General features: G+C 38.7%; 1 protein-coding gene and 1 long non-coding RNA gene across 2 annotated transcripts in view; one reads left to right on the forward strand and one right to left on the reverse strand.

Moving 5' to 3' along the window:
- Positions 1 to 2448: 2448 nt before the first annotated feature.
- LOC112451164 lies at positions 2449 to 8508 on the reverse strand. The gene is made up of 3 exons (XR_003039920.2): positions 8193 to 8508; positions 2804 to 2943; positions 2449 to 2730 (listed from the first exon to the last, which is right to left on the reverse strand). It is a non-coding gene; the product is annotated as an uncharacterized LOC112451164 (long non-coding RNA).
- Positions 8509 to 13061: 4553 nt separating this feature from the next.
- Positions 13062 to 16380, forward strand: part of akap1b (A kinase (PRKA) anchor protein 1b) — a 30411-nt gene continuing 27092 nt past the window's right edge. The window contains exon 1 of the mRNA XM_025009563.2: positions 13062 to 13213. The gene's annotated coding sequence lies outside the window, so the exon portion shown is untranslated. The remainder of the gene's footprint in view (positions 13214 to 16380) is intronic.

The following is a 16380-nucleotide window of genomic DNA, read 5'->3' on the forward strand; positions in this document are numbered from 1 at the left end:
ATCTAACCCAGTAGGTTCGATGCTCCAGCGAAGGTCTGATCACCGCCTGCTGCTTAAATCCTGGCTGGTCTCATCAGTGGTATGAGGAACACCTGTGGAACAATAATTAGTGGCGCCGCCCAGAGGGCGGAACCAAAACCCAGATCCTCACAGTTTCCTCCAACACAGAAAGAATCCTCAAAAAAATACCAGCAGCGAGTGTATCTACTCAGGAAATTATTGTTTTATTATTTTATTATTTATTTTTTATTATTTTTTAGAATATTTTCCTTAACCTTTTGTTTAACTCTATCTGTGAAAAACAGAAACCACCTTCTACACACTGCAAATGTCACCCTGTTTGAGTTATTTGCGATCAGCAGACTATTAAATCAACTTGCACATTCTTTTTTCTGATGTTTTTAATCAGGACCGAGACTACATTGTCCCCAGGGCTGTCCAGCTTCTTAACCCCTTACGCTACCCAGTGTAGCTCTGGCATTCAGCCAATTAAGAACAGCCCAACACTTTCTTAATTTTTTTTTCATCTTTTATAGTGTAGTTTGTTGTTTATCATGAAATTTTATGTAGAAATTTTTAACTCTTAGAAGCACATTAAGCATTGACTATATTTATTTTTTGTGTGTGTGTGTGTTAAAATTGCCCCTTAGGGTTGACTAAATTGTTTTTTATTATTATTAGAGCCGAAAGAAGGAGATAAAAGAAAAATCCACTCAATATAATATTGCACACGAATAATAATTCCAAAATTACAATCCAGCAGTTTCAGTCCCCCCCTCCCCCTTTTTTCCCAAACAGAAATGAAAAATTAAACAATATGACTATATATAAAAAGAAAAGACAAACAAACCCAGCCCCCCCCAATATCTTTGGTCAGCTGGATACCCAACTCTTTATCCCATGCATTTCTAATTTTGACATTAGAATTAACCTTTAGATTTAAAATACAACAGTAAATCTTTGAAATCATACCTTTCTGAGTTGGACTATATGCAATGATCTTTTCCCATGGCTGTTCAGGGGGTATAGAAGGAAAATTTGGGAAACATTTAGAGACAAAATTCCAAATTTGTAAATAACGAAACAAACGAGAAGCAACCAACTTGGCCAGTACCTTAACATCTGCATTTAGCAAGGACAATGGTCTGTAAGAACCACATAAAGTTAGGTCCTTGTCCTTTTTATGAAGTAAAACTATAGTAGCCTGTGTTAATGTTGGAGGTAAAGTCTTGAATTCTAAGGCTTCGTTAAACATAGCCAATAATAGTGGTGCCAATTTTTCTTTAAACTTTTTATAAAATTCGATGGGAAACCAATCAGGCTTTGTTTGACTGCCGCGCTTTTATTGAATGTATTACTTCCACAAGGCTGAGTGAAGAGTCCACGTTCCTGGCAGTATCCATATCGATAGTAGGGATAGAAAGACTTTGAAGAAATTCTTCCATTTTATTATTGTCTGTGGGAAATTCTGATGAATATAAAGAAGAATAAAATGATTTAAAAGTGTCATTAATTTCGATGGGGTCGTTTGTAATTACCTGTTGGGTATTTTGAATACTAGGTATTATATGAGAGTTGGCCTGACGCCATAACTGATGTGCCAATAAACTGCCAGCCTTGTCACCGTATTCATAATATGAACCTTTACTTTACCTTTGGGTTTGTCCTGTAATCGTAGGGTTACTGGTTCGAGCCCCCGCTCCGGCTGTCTCAGCCGTTGTGTCCTTGGGCAAGACACTTCACCCGCCTTGCCTACTGGTGGTGGTTAGAGGGCTCGGTGGCGCCAGTGTGATGGCAGCCTCACTTCTGTCAGTCCGCCCCAGGGCAGCTGTGGCTACAATGTAGCTTACCACCAACAGTGTGTGAATGTGTGGATGAATGGGTGAATGATTGTAGTGTAAAGCGCTTTGGAGTCCTTAGACTAGATAAAGCGCTATATAAGTGCAAGCCATTTACCATTTACCATTACTGTGTAAGAGTAAGCGTTCAGGTTCTTTGGTAGAAATTAAATCTCTGGTTGAACACCCATACGCTCTTTAAATAATTCTGGTGAGGGACATACAGCATATCTTTGATCGAGCTTAGCAATGGTCATTGCCAGTTCAGTAAGCCTTGAGTTATGTCTTTTATTAGAAAGAGACATGTAGTAAATTATATGTCCTCTGAGATAGGACTTAAGTGTTTCCCATAACAGCGAATGAGAAGTGGAGTCGTTCTTATTAAACAACAGAAACTCATCGATTGCATTAGAAATAAAGCCACAAAATTCTTCATCTGCCAGTAAAAGAGAATTGAAGCGCCACAAAGGTTGGCTACGTTTGTAGGAAGGAAACTGAATATCTAATAATACCAGAGCATGGTCTGATATCATTGTACTCTAATAATTATTAGGTTTACAGGTATTTGTCAAAGGTGAGTAACTCGAGGTACGGAAGACACTGGCCAGTTTTGCAAAAGGTAAGTGAGCTTTATTTACAGTGCCGGTTGGTGCTATGTACAGGATAGGTGAAGGTAGGTAGCAGTAGCTCCGAGGAGGAGGTCAGGCTTCCAGGTAAGTATGGGTCCTTGATGGTTCCGGGTAAGTACATCCACAGGTGGACAGGAGACAGACAGGGGTAGGTAGGTAGCAGGCTTGGCGGCTCTCAGGTAATAGGACTCACAGGTACGTAGGAGGCAGACTCGTTTGGCAGCTTGGAGACGAAGGTGAACTCGGGAACAGAACCAGGAACTCTGGACAGGTACAGACACAAACAAATTAATATTTTCTAAGCACTTTCAACAGGTAACAGATAAGACGGATTACCATAGGCAATTGATGCATCAGCGTTGGTCTGTTCCTCCAAACTGCCTTAAGAATGATTGTGAGGCTGATCCTAATCTGGAGCAGCTGAGAGTCATCATGAGGCCAGCCAATCAGGAAGCAGGTAGCCGAAAGGCAGATTGCTACAATAATCAGAGAAAACTCCATGTGAATTGAGAGCCTGGTCAATAAAGAAATAATCAATTCTGGAATAAGAGTGATGCACCTTTGAAAAGAAAGAAATTTTTTTACTGATTGGGTTACAGGATCTCCACGGGTCAAGGAGACCACTCTGCCTCATGAAATCAGAGAGTGCTTGAGCCTTAAAAGATTTAGTTAAATTCCGGGAATTAGATTGGTCTAACTCTGGATCAATGACACAATTTAAGTCACCCTCTAAAATTAGCAAATGAGAATCCAAAAATGGGAGGCTGCTCAATAAACTATTTGCAAACTCAGCATCATCAGTGTTTGGAGCATATATGTTTACCAGAAAACCCTTTTTCTGCATTAATATTCCAGCAACTATCACATATCTGCCATGTTTATCAGCTATAACATCAGTGGGCAAGAATTGTACTGTTTTACTAATCAAAATGGCTACTCCTCTTGATTTGCAAAAACACTACCGAAGGTCTTAACCGCTTGAAGTGGGAAAAAACTTTGGATCTTTTAACAGGGTGACCCATGCCCTTGATATTCCAGCTAATGAAACGAAGAGAAGTGCCTGGTCCTGCCATATTGGGGCCTACAGTGGTTTTAACCAATAAGAAAATGAAGATAAAAACAACCATAAAGAGCTGAGATGAACCTCCCCCAAACCATGTCCAAAACTAAACCCATAACAAAGCAACACCCAAAGTCTCCATGAGAACAAAACAATGGGAACAGCAGTGCTATACACGGTAGTTATTCACAATAAAACGCGAACACGGGGATAAAGCAGAGGGAACAGATACAGAAGTGTATTTAACAAAAAACTGACTGGTAACCCCACCAACCTCAAAATTAGAATGCTAGTATGTGCATTATTATGCTATTTTAAGATTATTTTTATTATATTGCAACAAGATTGAGAACCGCAAACTCCCTATATAATTGAAAAAAAAAAAAAAAAAAGAAAATACTACATAACGATGTCAGTATAGATGTTCACAAGCATTACTAAATTCTAAACTGAACAGGATATAACCATATGTTTAATATCCAAATGATGTAAATAAGCCTCAAGTCTGAATGAGCGTTAAGAACAATATTTTCACCCAAACAAAGTCTATTTCCAGGGCTCGTTAAGAACAAACAGGGCTTACTTAGAAATCAAAGTCTGAACGTATTGCTTTGCGTCCTCAGATGCTGTAAACTCCTTTACAACTTGTGAAGTGAAAGTATAATATAGACACTCCTTACCAGTTAGAATCATGTATTAATGTTCTGTAATTCTATTGATTGTATTAACCTGAGGGTGAGTGCAACAATGCACGGGTGAGGTCATGTGAGTTTATGGCGTATGTGACTGACTGTACCAAGCACGAAGATAACGCGGTCTGGGGGAGTCAGCTAAGCAGAAACCAGAACCCCTCCGAAGGAGGACACCTGCAGAAGATGGAGAAAAACAAGTCCATATCTACAGGGTTCCGGAAAGATGACCGAATGAGGATGGGCCAGTTCTTTGTTCAGGTTAAAATGCTATGTTTTAGTGATTTAGCTCAGACATCTTCTGGTGTTCCTGCTGTGAGCTGGTAAGGAGTGTCTCCCTTAGTACTAAGGCTAATAAATCTTTTAAACTGAAGATACTGTTTCTGACCATTTTTGACTCCTGGTTTCTCTGTACATTTTCCGGTCCGTCGTGAGGAGAGGTTTTTAGAGTTTGAGTCTCATTTAGGTACTATTTTGTCTCCTCAACAAACTCCATTTTAAGTAATGCGCAGCTGCGCTGGGTAGAAAAGTCTGTACCTGATCCCTTCGATGCCACGAAGTAGCCGCTTTACCTCATTGAAGGCTGCTCGAGCCCCAGCACCCTTAGCAGTGTGATCCGGAAAAATTGATATAGTCCTGGCTCCAACTTTGATCCACTAGATCGTAAAATGCATGACGTAAAATGTCCAGACAGTCACTGTAGTAATGAAGCCTGCACACAATTACTCGAGGTTGTTCGCCTGGTTTGGGTTTGGGTTGAAGAGAGCGATGAGACCGATCCACCAGAGGTTCCTTTGCCAGCCCGAGCGCTTCCTTCAGTAGCGCAGCCACAGCAGTAGGTGAGCAGGAGCCAGCACCCTCCTCCACACCGATGATCCTGATATTGTTGAGGCGCAACCTTGACTCTAAGTCCTCGCACTTGTCTTCCAACATGGTGACCTTAGCCGCAAGCTGCTCCAGAGTAGTTTTCATACAGGCAATGTCATCAGAGTAACCTGTGAACGCCTCCTCCACATCCCCCACCGTAGCCGCTAGCTTAACCAGTTTAGCATCAGTAGCGGCATGGTCACTTGCTAGCTGCGCTTTCACAGCCTGTACCTCAGCTTTAATGGATGATAACGCATCTCCAAGAACCTCTTGAAGTTCCTTCTTAATAATGCCAGCGATATCTTCGTTCAGAGAAGACAGTAGTTTGAGCTTTAGGGTGTCGGCGTCTGAGTTCATCTGAGTCGGAGTGGTTACGACACATGGGTCTAGCAGCAAGGAAGCCAAGGCCTGTGAGCATGACTTTAGCTGCGTCTGAATATTATGAGATTTTCCCCTTACTGACATTGCCACGTGTTGCAAAAATATGTACACAGGACCAGAGTGCAAGAAAGTGGATAACAGACTTGGTTTATGAGGGAAAGCACGGTTGAATAATAATTTTAAACGAAATTGGCAGGAGCCACGGCCACCCACGTTCTACTCCATTGACTGCTCAACAGTGGCCCCACTAAATTGTTTTTGAATACAATAAATATAACTGAACTGAATGGAATGGCATTGAAGCCACTTTGGTCAAATCTTCTAAATAATGTTAGATGCAGTCTTTTGCATTGTTGCAAGATGTCACACTCAGAGTATATAGTGTTAAAGACTCAGCTACTACACTACCACACCAAACTTGAGCTCAAAACCTGTAAAATTGACTGATGATGGCTATTTATGTGATTTTTAAGGTCAGTTCATGGTTGCAGCCACCTAGAAATGGGCTGGCTCCAAAAGTTTAAATTTGATGTGGCAGTAAAGTAAGTCATCCTTAACACATTGCACAAACATTTTGCTTAAAACTTTGTTAGCGTTAACATTTGGCACCCATCCTGTTTTGTCTGATAACAAAACATCTCATGGACCACGAGATGATCTGATAACTTCTGGAAGCGCGAGGAGCAAAATGGTAATGTAGAGCAGAGCTTCTGAGTTGACGAAACAAAAACCCTTCCAAAAACAATGAAAACGCAATTTTAGTTTGACATAAAAAGAGTGGAGGACGAAAACAGACATGTAAGAAAAAAAATGTCCAAAGAACAAGAAGAACACAAGTATCTAGTCAAGTTAGTAAACAAAGAAAATGGTGATCCTAAGCAGCACCGCCTGCTATGAGAGGGGCTCATAGCTATCACGACAGAAATACAGGACTTCAAAATTCTTGAAATTCAAAGACAAATTTAAAGAAGAGGCGAGGCAAGAATTCAGTGCTTTTAAAAACAAAATGACAAGAAAAGTGGCACAAAATGCAGAATTACAGCAACGGCAGCAAGACATTATTGAGGCACAAGGTGGGATAGCAGAGTTAAAAAAGTGGAACATGGAAGCAAATGAGACCATTCTTACCCTTTTAAAACAACAAACAAAATTATAAGAAGAGGTGACCAAAGCGGAAGGACATGAAAGACACTCTAATTTCAGAATTTATAATGTTTTTCTGTCGCAATAGCCATAAATTTCTCCAACAGCAGGCGGTGCTGCTTAGGGTTGCCATTTTCTTTGTCTGCTATCTTGACTTCAGACATGTGTTCTTCTTGTTCTTTGGCCAATGAATTGGTACAAGAGTTGCTGGATGGATTACTTAAGGGAACCAAAGTGGAAATACAGTGGACTCACAGAAGCCTCGGAAAGAAACCTCCACTAGGAGGAACTCCAAGGTCCATAGTTTTCAACTTTCTTAAATATTAAACTAAAGAAAACATTCTGGCTAAAGCTTGGGAAAAAGAAAATATAAGTCAATGGGAGACATTTTGACCGTGGCTATCCCACTGAGGTCATGAAAAAATGTAAATCTTATTCCCAGATTAAAAAGATCCTGAGAGACAAAATGATTTGCTTCTAGATGTCACTAGCTATAAATGGATCCACTGTTTGGACAGACCCCGGATCTACAATAACGTAGAAGACAAGACATGAGGAGATGCGGGCAAAACACGGGAGAGGGTCTGCAGCTGATCTTCACTCAAGGACAGAGTCCTGAGAAACAAAAGCACAAGAGGGATGTAATTACACTGATTTTGAACATGGTGGAAGTTTGACATGTTCAAGAAAATTGGTAATAAGAAAAGGAGATACATTATGATAAAAAAATTTAGAAAACCAACTAACACTGCTTAAACTGTAGGCCCCTCCGGAAAGTGGTAAGACAAAAGAAAATATTTGATCTTATAAATTTGGAAGCAGAAGGGATATTGATATGCAGTGGAGATGTGGTGTTGAATTACAGGTTAGACACTAGAAGTTTAAAGGAAAGTAAAAAACAAAACAAATAGGTATTTGAACTCCATGATGTAAGAAATTGATATATTAAAAAATGAAATATATGAAGATAAATTCAACTATTGGATTGGTTGCTCTGTGATCTTACACCCACTACTCAGTAACACATGCAGTGTACTGCAGAACTGAATATTTACACGTGAATAAGTGAGATCTGTGTAGAGTAAACAAATACAGGGCAGGAGTAACTGATGTGTGAGATCACAGTGCAACCTGCTGCAAAATTCACCTGAACAGCAAGAGGAAAAAAAAACAGTGTTAAGACTCATGAAGGAATATTAAACAACAAAGGACTGGTTGATGAAGTAAAAGGGAAAATGATTAGATACATAGAGGAAAACAATAACAGGGAAATACACTAAAAAAAATGGCAGATTATTAACATATCAAAAAAAAAGTTTAAAGATTTGGAGGAACAGTATTTAAAAAAGGATTCAGCAAGATTCAACCAGATTAAAGAAGCTAGAAAAGACATAATATCCCATTAGAGTAGGTGGAGAGGAAAAGCTAGATTTATAAAGCAGACATATTATGAGGGATGATCTAAAACCATTAAAACCATGCCTAGACACAAAGAAACAGCAAGTACTAAGTATCAGAAATAAAGTTACTCAGGATATAAAAATTATTATCACAAAAACACAGATTTTGTCAATAAATTACTCACCCCTGCAAGACAGAAACATACAAGCTCAAGTAGAATGAAAAATGTATAAAATACTGCGTGTAAATGTCACAAAAAGAAAAGATAAGCTGTATTATTCAAACAACATAAAATTAAACCAAGGTCTTAGTAAAGACTTGGAGAGATGGTCAGGTGTCAGTTTAGAGCTCAGCTCAAGAATAGAGATAATTAAAATAATGTCAGAGTTGGGGAAATATTTAGTTCAGACCCCAGACTTGAAGAGTTCAGGAACCAAAAACCTTCACTTTATTTAAGAAGGAATGAGGGACACGAGGGACACTCTAAAGAGTAAACTAACTAGTGTACCAACAAGTGAGGAGGAACACAGAGGATAATATAAAGACTGTGTCTAATGAACCAGAACAGGAACACATGTGCTAATTGAAACCTGGAACAGGTGAGCAGGAGCAGGGCAGAAACTAAGGAGGCAGATCACTGAGTAGGAGGGAAAAAGTAACTAAGAAACAACTAAACACAAATATAACACAGAAATAATTACAATAAATAAAAAAGGTAAAAACCCCAACAGATAATTTTTCTATCAAGACTTTTATACTTGTTTCAGTCCTTGCCAGTGACAATCCCACAGAAACAATTTATAGAATGGGGAAAGTGAATATTGAGGTTTTTTTAGAGAGGGAAGAGGCCTAGGATTAGATATGAAACTCTGCAGCTCCCAAAGGACAGAGGTGTGCCTCTACCAAGTCTTAACAAATCACTGAACAAATCAGGCCTATAGTATACTGATGTAATGATAAATTTGTCTGAAGTGGAAACTGGAAAAAGAAAAAGTCTTAGAGTTGGTTTCCATTGGATTTGAGGTTTACACCAGGTATTCAAGATAAAGGGTTTAAACTGTGGACAAATAAAGACATCACAGTTGTTGTGGAATTTTCTTTAACAAAGAGGACATCAAAGAGTTTTGTCTTAGGATAATTTTTTTAAGCTGAGAATCACTGAGCTGAGGTGAGTCAGCAGAGTGAGTCTGACCACAGAACAAAAGGTCCCCCTTTAAATACCCAGCACAACACACTCCGTAACATAGGATGAGGAGGGGTCTCCCAATGGGGGTAGGGATCAGGTAACTGCTTCCTACACCCCAGAGCCCTATAAGATAAGGAGTGCTCCTTCACTAAAACATGGTGTTATAAATACTTCTGTACATTTCCATTTAAACAGTTAAACACAGCTTTAACTTATATGCAGCAGAGAATCATTGAAGCCAGGGGTGGCGGGTGAATTTGATCAACACACACGCTACTGTGGCGGGTTGGCAATTTGAACAGAAAAGGTGTTATTTGTCCTCTTGACATATAGGGGGGAGCAATGTGCTCGAATTGCTGCTAAATGCAAGAAGGAGAAAAGTTTAGCAGATACTCTTTACAAGTTGGTGGCGGTATTGATTCCTTCAGTTGTTTACCATCCACCAATAAAAATTAAGAAGAAGAAGAAGAAACAATTTGAGGAGTAGCATTAGCATTGTGGCGGAACATTTCGGGAGTTAAGCTGGTGACAGACAACAAAAATGTTTTTCAAGAGTATTCGAGGGAAGAACCGAAAGTTAAACGTTTTTTTTAACTAAATCAATGACGTCATGACGTCAGTCAGTGTGCGTTCGAGCCTATGGCCGGTGTTCTGACGATCTGTGCTTCCTCGTCAGATTTTCCTACTGTAGCACGGCTAAACAGCGATGTCTAACGGTCGGTGCTACCTGTCAAAAACTGCTACCGTCATGTTTACAAACCGAAAACTACAGCGGTTCATGTTAATGTTAAATATCATCGGATACTGAAGTGGAAGCTTAGGAGTTATGCTTAGCATAGCATTGGAACAATTTATATCCACAACGAAAACCTTTCTAAAACCACAAAAATCACTTCCTTCATCAGAATATCCTACCTGTTAAATATAAGCGGGTAGCACAAATAGATCTATGCATTAAAAGCAGCAAGTGTCTGAAAAACATTACAACTTACATACAAAAACTTACAAAAGCACAAAAAATACTTCAAAAACACTCCACAGAAATAAATTTCACTTGTCTGAATGTTTTATGTACAGATATGCATCTTTTAATGGTTTAAAATAAAATAAGAAAAGTCTAGTTATTTCCATGCAGTGTCCAGAAAGAGGCTCCATTTAGCTTGTAGGGCAGCACAATTGCTTCCACCCACCTCCATCATCATCATCATATGAAATAACTTTTTGTCACAACAAAAAATAGTGGCTGGTAAAATATTTGAGTGGCTGGTAAAAAAAATTGTCAAAATTTTTAATTTCCACCCCTGATTGAAGCACTTTTTATTCCCATTACATAGTGATATGTGAAATGGTTGAAAGGGGTAAGCTGCAGAGTTCTGAAAGCTTGAAGAAAAAATTTGTCCCAGAGGATCATGAACATCCATAAATAACCATTTTTTTACAAATTAGGGATTATTATGAGAAGGAGATAAAAAGTGAAACAACAAATGAAATCATTGAGATTTTTCGGATGATCTATGAGGGAGAAATGCAGAGTAGTCACAACTCTATACTCTATAGAGTGCTATATTAAAGTTGAGTTTATAATCTCAACTCAAATAGCAGGCAGAAAACCTCCTTTCTGTATATCAAAGAAAAATTGTGAAAAGAGCTGACAGAACAGATAACAAAGAAAGAATATCTTAATATTTGTAAAACACAGTGCACAGCCATCTACTCTGGAGAGCAGGAAAGAGTTTGACTGGAAAAACAGTAATTTTTTTCATAACCCTACAGATTAGGAAGGAAATTGTGTCCAATCCCCAACCATGCTGGAGATCCTGTGAACACATGGATGCAGACCAGACACACATAGTTAGGTCTTGCCAAAAGTTAAAAAGAAAATGGGATAACATAGGATATGAGATACCCAATAAATGCAAAACACTTTATTAGGGAAAGCTCGCACATGATATACTTCAAAAACGGATGAATGCGTTCTTAAAATGTTGCTATCAGCAAGTAAAAAAGGCATCACTAGACCATGATATGAAGTGAACCCACCACCTGTGGAGCAGTGGCTGAGGATTGTGGAGATATTTGTAATGAAAAAAAACTTACACAAAAACTGAGACTACAAGAAGTGTGTTTTAGTGAAGAATGGGAAAAATAGACTGATTATACAAACAAGGAAGAAGACACCATCGCCTCCACTGGATACCGAGGACTCTGAAAAATGAATAAATGTTTAATAATGAATGTATGTTATACTTGAACAAAAAAAATTTCAATAAACAATAAGTAAAAAAAATCACCAGATTGATTTTAATAAAGTGTTCAGAAAGTCATCATTGGATCTACAGAAACAGTACAACTAATTAACTTTTGGAGTCAACTTAATTCAAGATGGCCACCATAGCCAGTTCACCATGGAAAACACAACAATGACCAGAATTTAGTAAGATTTACAGATATTGAGCTAGAATTTTGTGTGGTTGTATCTAAAAGTCATTGTCAACATAGTCTCTGACTGCTAACAAAATTCACAATATTGCAACAAATTACACATATTGTTATATTCAAGGTTTGACCAAAATGGCTAAAACTCCATAATTTCTTAACACAAGTCACTAATATAGCCACACTCATTACTACAATCATACACTCATTGATAGGCAGACACTCATTATTACAGTCATTCAGTCATTATTACTGTCAGACAGTCATTTATACAGTTTTGCCATCACTTTTACAATCATACCCTCATTATTACAGTCAGTCATACAGTCATTAATACAGTCATACCATCATTATTAAAGTCATACACTCATTATTACAGTCATACACTCATTAATACAACCATACACTCATTGATACATTCATATACTCATTAATACAGTCAGCCATTAATACAGACACGCAGTCATTAATACAGTCATACTGTCATTAAAAAGTCACATACTCATTAATACATACACTCATTACAGTCATACAGTAATTAATAGTCATACAGTCATTAATACAGCCACACTCATTGATAAAGTCATACACTCATTACAACAGCCATACAGTTATTAATTTAGTCATACAGTCATTAATACAGCCAAACAGTCATTAATACAGTCATACACACATTATTACAGTCATTAAAAAGTCACACATTGATTTTAAATACAGTCATACACAGTCATTAATACAGTCATCACAGTTATACACTCATTAACACAGTCAAACAATCATTAATACAGCCACACATTCATTAATGCAGTCATGCAGTTATTAATATAGTAATATACTCATTATTACTGTCATACAGTCATTTATACAGTCCTGCCATCACTAGTACAATCATCCCCTTATCATTACAGCCATTTAGTCATTAATACAGTCATACACTCATTTTTACATTATTACAGTCATAAACTCATTACAGTCTTACAGTTATTAATACAAACAATCACTGATACATTTGTATACTCATTACAGTTACACTGTCATTAATACAGCCATGCATTCATTAATATAGTCATGTACTCTTTATGGCTGTCATGCAGTCATTCATACAGTATTGCCATCACTAATACAATCATACCCTCATTACTGCCATACAATCATTAAACAGTCTTGCTTTCATGTATACAGTCAATAATACAGTAATACACTCTTTATTACCGTCAAACAGTCATTAATACAGTCATAGGTATGAATGCAGCCATACTCTACACTTATAAACACAGTGATACAGTCAATTACTGTCACTCGTTAAACAGTTTTACACTCATGTGTACAATCACAATCAGTTCTCAAACCACCTTCTCACGTTTTAAGGACGAAGTTAAGGCGCTGCAACGCGGGAGTACACACTTCCCATGTATCGCGAGACTTCACCAGCTGTTTGGTGTGTGCGTGTGTGTGTGAGTGTGTGTTTTTAGACTGGTGCTGGTCGGTCAACACGTGGGGAGGAGAGCTTGACTTTGTAGAGGAATTCTGCTAAAGAACTTGCACTCCTTGTGTCGCTCCGACCCTGTGGACCCTGAAACCCTGTGAGTAAAACCTCCTCCCGGGACCGGGTTAGCCCGGCTTTGGTCCTCTGTTGACTTTGTTGAAATTCACCACAAGCGTGCAGCACCGCCTTTCTAATTCATGGACATTTCCGTGCGTGTGAGCAGGTTAGCTGTTCATTTCGGAACCAGGTGGGAGCATTAATCTCCTGTCATTAAACAAGAAGCAGCTCGGACACATTTTGTCCGGTTTGTAGCAGTGCAGCTAGTCCGTGTCCCTGCTGTGTGACTGAAGTAACCCTTCGTGTCTCTTGTGTGACCTGTACGCCAACCACCCTTGGAAAATGTCCGCCACATGTAGATTTATATGATAACAAACGTTTGTTGGTTGTTGACAGCTGAGTGCCGCGTTAGCTTCGAGGCTAGCATGCTAACAGTCAGGTCTGAGGCCCGTACGGGACAGAAGACGTCCTTTAACCCGTCATCGACCCAACACACGTGTCCGCCGTCATATTGTGGCCTAACTCGGCTGTAGGTTAGTGGGGTGAAATCTGCCCATGTTCCGGCTGTCTGTCTGTGGCTCTCCCACCTTACATTTGGACTTTATTTATCGGCTGTTCTGCAGAGGGATCCGAATCAGCACTCTGTTAAGTTTCTGAGTCGTCCTAGTTTCTCCTTATTCTGTTTCAGTGCGCCTTCCGGCGATGGTGTGTGCAGATGCGTTTGGGTTTTAGGACATTAATGACCTTACAGTAATGCATGTAGACACAGATATTCACTCCTCCCTCAGATGAATGAAGCACCTGAGGGCCTGCTCTCTGAGGGTCTGTAAAAATCGGAGTTCATAAAAGCTTGGAGGTTTTGATCAGGCTGTAATCCGTCAGTGAGTCAGGGCCAGCAGGATTATTTACCTCTATGGATATCATTATTATTTTGCTGCGGTCCGTTTAAACCGGAAGTCAGAACTTGGATCTGGAAATGACGTCACGTACAAGTTAAAAGTACGGAGCCCGCCAGGTGCCAGGGGTCAAAGTGAAGGTAGAGGTCATAAGACTCAGCTCAGTGAGGACAACACGAACACAGGTTCTCAAACCTCATATTCAGGCGTTCCTACCTGGGTTCTAGAGAAGGTCAAAGGTCAGGGACAACTAGTGATAGGCAATTTCATTAAATGTGCTCACAACTAGAAGAAACTGTTCTGTTTTCTGCAGCTGTTTGCTTGTGAACCTAAGCTGCTCTAATCACACTGTAGCTGTAAAAGAAATGAAACCTAAAGGTACTCATTGCACTGTCATGAAGACCAGTCAGAAAAAAACATGAAGTAAGAAACAAACTAAAATGCACTTTTTTCCTCTCTCTCTTCACCATGGTATCCTTAAATATAAAAATTCTAAACTTAACTTAGGACCAGCTGCAGCGTTTAGGGAGACATTTCTATGTCCTGATAAGTGGTTCCCTCTGGGTGGGTGAGCAGATTGTGTTGCCTTTTGCAGCAGGAGGGAGGTGCATATGTCCAAAATTATAAAGGTGCAATATGAACTTACAAATGATCTCAATATTTCCTCGTATTTATGGCAATAACAACAAAAGCATTACACTTCACTGATGCCTATTTTGGCTATGAATCTACCCCTACAGACAGTTTAGAGCAGGAGTGTCAAACTCCGGGCCTCAGGGGCCATGGTCACAGACAGCAGCATGGTTCGAACAGTAAATGTAAAAATATTAATTTAAAGGATTTTATCTGTAGGACCTGGGGTGAGTAAAGTAACTTCATTCAACCCTGTGGATACAGTCAGTTTTCAGTAGCAGCAGCTGAGATGAGCACTCGTAAAGTTTCTTTCCCTTTTTAAACGGTTTGTTGTGCTGACACTTGGTTTCATTAACTAGTCCTGCATGAGTGAAGGGTGAAGTACGTATGCACTGTGAGAAGCAGGAATCCCAGTAAGTTGGTCCTACATTTGTGGAGGTGGCTGATAGGTGGGGGAATTGGACAGGACTGGTAAAATATGGTGGGGGGGTAAATAAAGAAAAATTCAATCCTTACCGGACAAGCAGCTCACTGTAGTATTTTTAGCACATATTTTTTAACAATGATCTTCTGTGTATTTCTTTTAAGTGAACAAGGTCTCCTAAAGATTGTTAAATATGTTTATTTAAACAAATCAATTATTGTTCAGTTTTTTGAATTAAAAAAAAATTGCTTTGATCCAAAATAATAAAATCAGTGTTGTATATCGGCCATCGACTGCTCTGATTTTTGAAGATCGGCATTGATCATGAAAATATCAGTCAACCTCTAGTTTTAGGTCCTTGTTGTAGTCCATTAGGCTGGTTGTAATCTTGTTTTTAATTTAAGCGGCCAGTCCAGCAAAGGATAAACAGCATTCTGGATAACTGAAATATTTTTCACAAAGATGAATGGAGTTATGAATTAATGATTTGAAGCTACTCTCTGTATGATAAATTGGCTTGCTTAGTTGTCAGTACTCTGCACCGACAGCTCTGCACTGTAAACTGCAAAAAGTCTAATCGAGGCTGTGTTGGAATATTTTAGGATGTGAACGTACCCTCTGGTGCAGCTTGAAGAGGTGACCTCTGTGGAGATAAAGAGCAATCGTGAATAGTAATGTTAAAGACTTTTTCTTTAATTTCTTTTTTTTTTGCAATTTATTTTGTTCCAGACAAATCCTAAAAGTCATTAGAATTTAATTTGTTTTAACTTAGTTGGATTTGTTTCAAATGCTCCTGTACACTCTATTTTACTACCTTTAGTATTCCTCTGGAGAAAATTGACCCTTTGGAACCCATTTCTAAATGCATTTTTGATCCCATATTTATCATATCACACAAAATAATACATTCTTTTTGTTTTTTTTTTATTTTTACCTTGGTTCCTCCTAGTGCTGGGCGATATAGAAAAAATCCTATATCACGATATGGATAATTTTATATCACGATATACCCCAATTACGTACGTTGTCAGTTATTCTCTGAAAAATATGAAAAAATAATCTCATTTCTTACCTTTTTCAAGCTTTATTTCGAAGTGACATTTAACTGAACTTTGACATTTAACTGAACTTTCACAAATGAGATCTGCTGCATTTTAGTGCAGCAATATATATGTACCTGTTACAACGTAACAGTATCAAATGACAACAGACTCCATTATCTTCGGCCGGCTATAGTTTTCCTTTTCGCAACTT

The sequence above is a fragment of the Kryptolebias marmoratus genome, linkage group LG2, assembly GCF_001649575.2.
Source record: "Kryptolebias marmoratus isolate JLee-2015 linkage group LG2, ASM164957v2, whole genome shotgun sequence".
NCBI classification, from domain to species: Eukaryota; Metazoa; Chordata; class Actinopteri; order Cyprinodontiformes; family Rivulidae; genus Kryptolebias; species Kryptolebias marmoratus.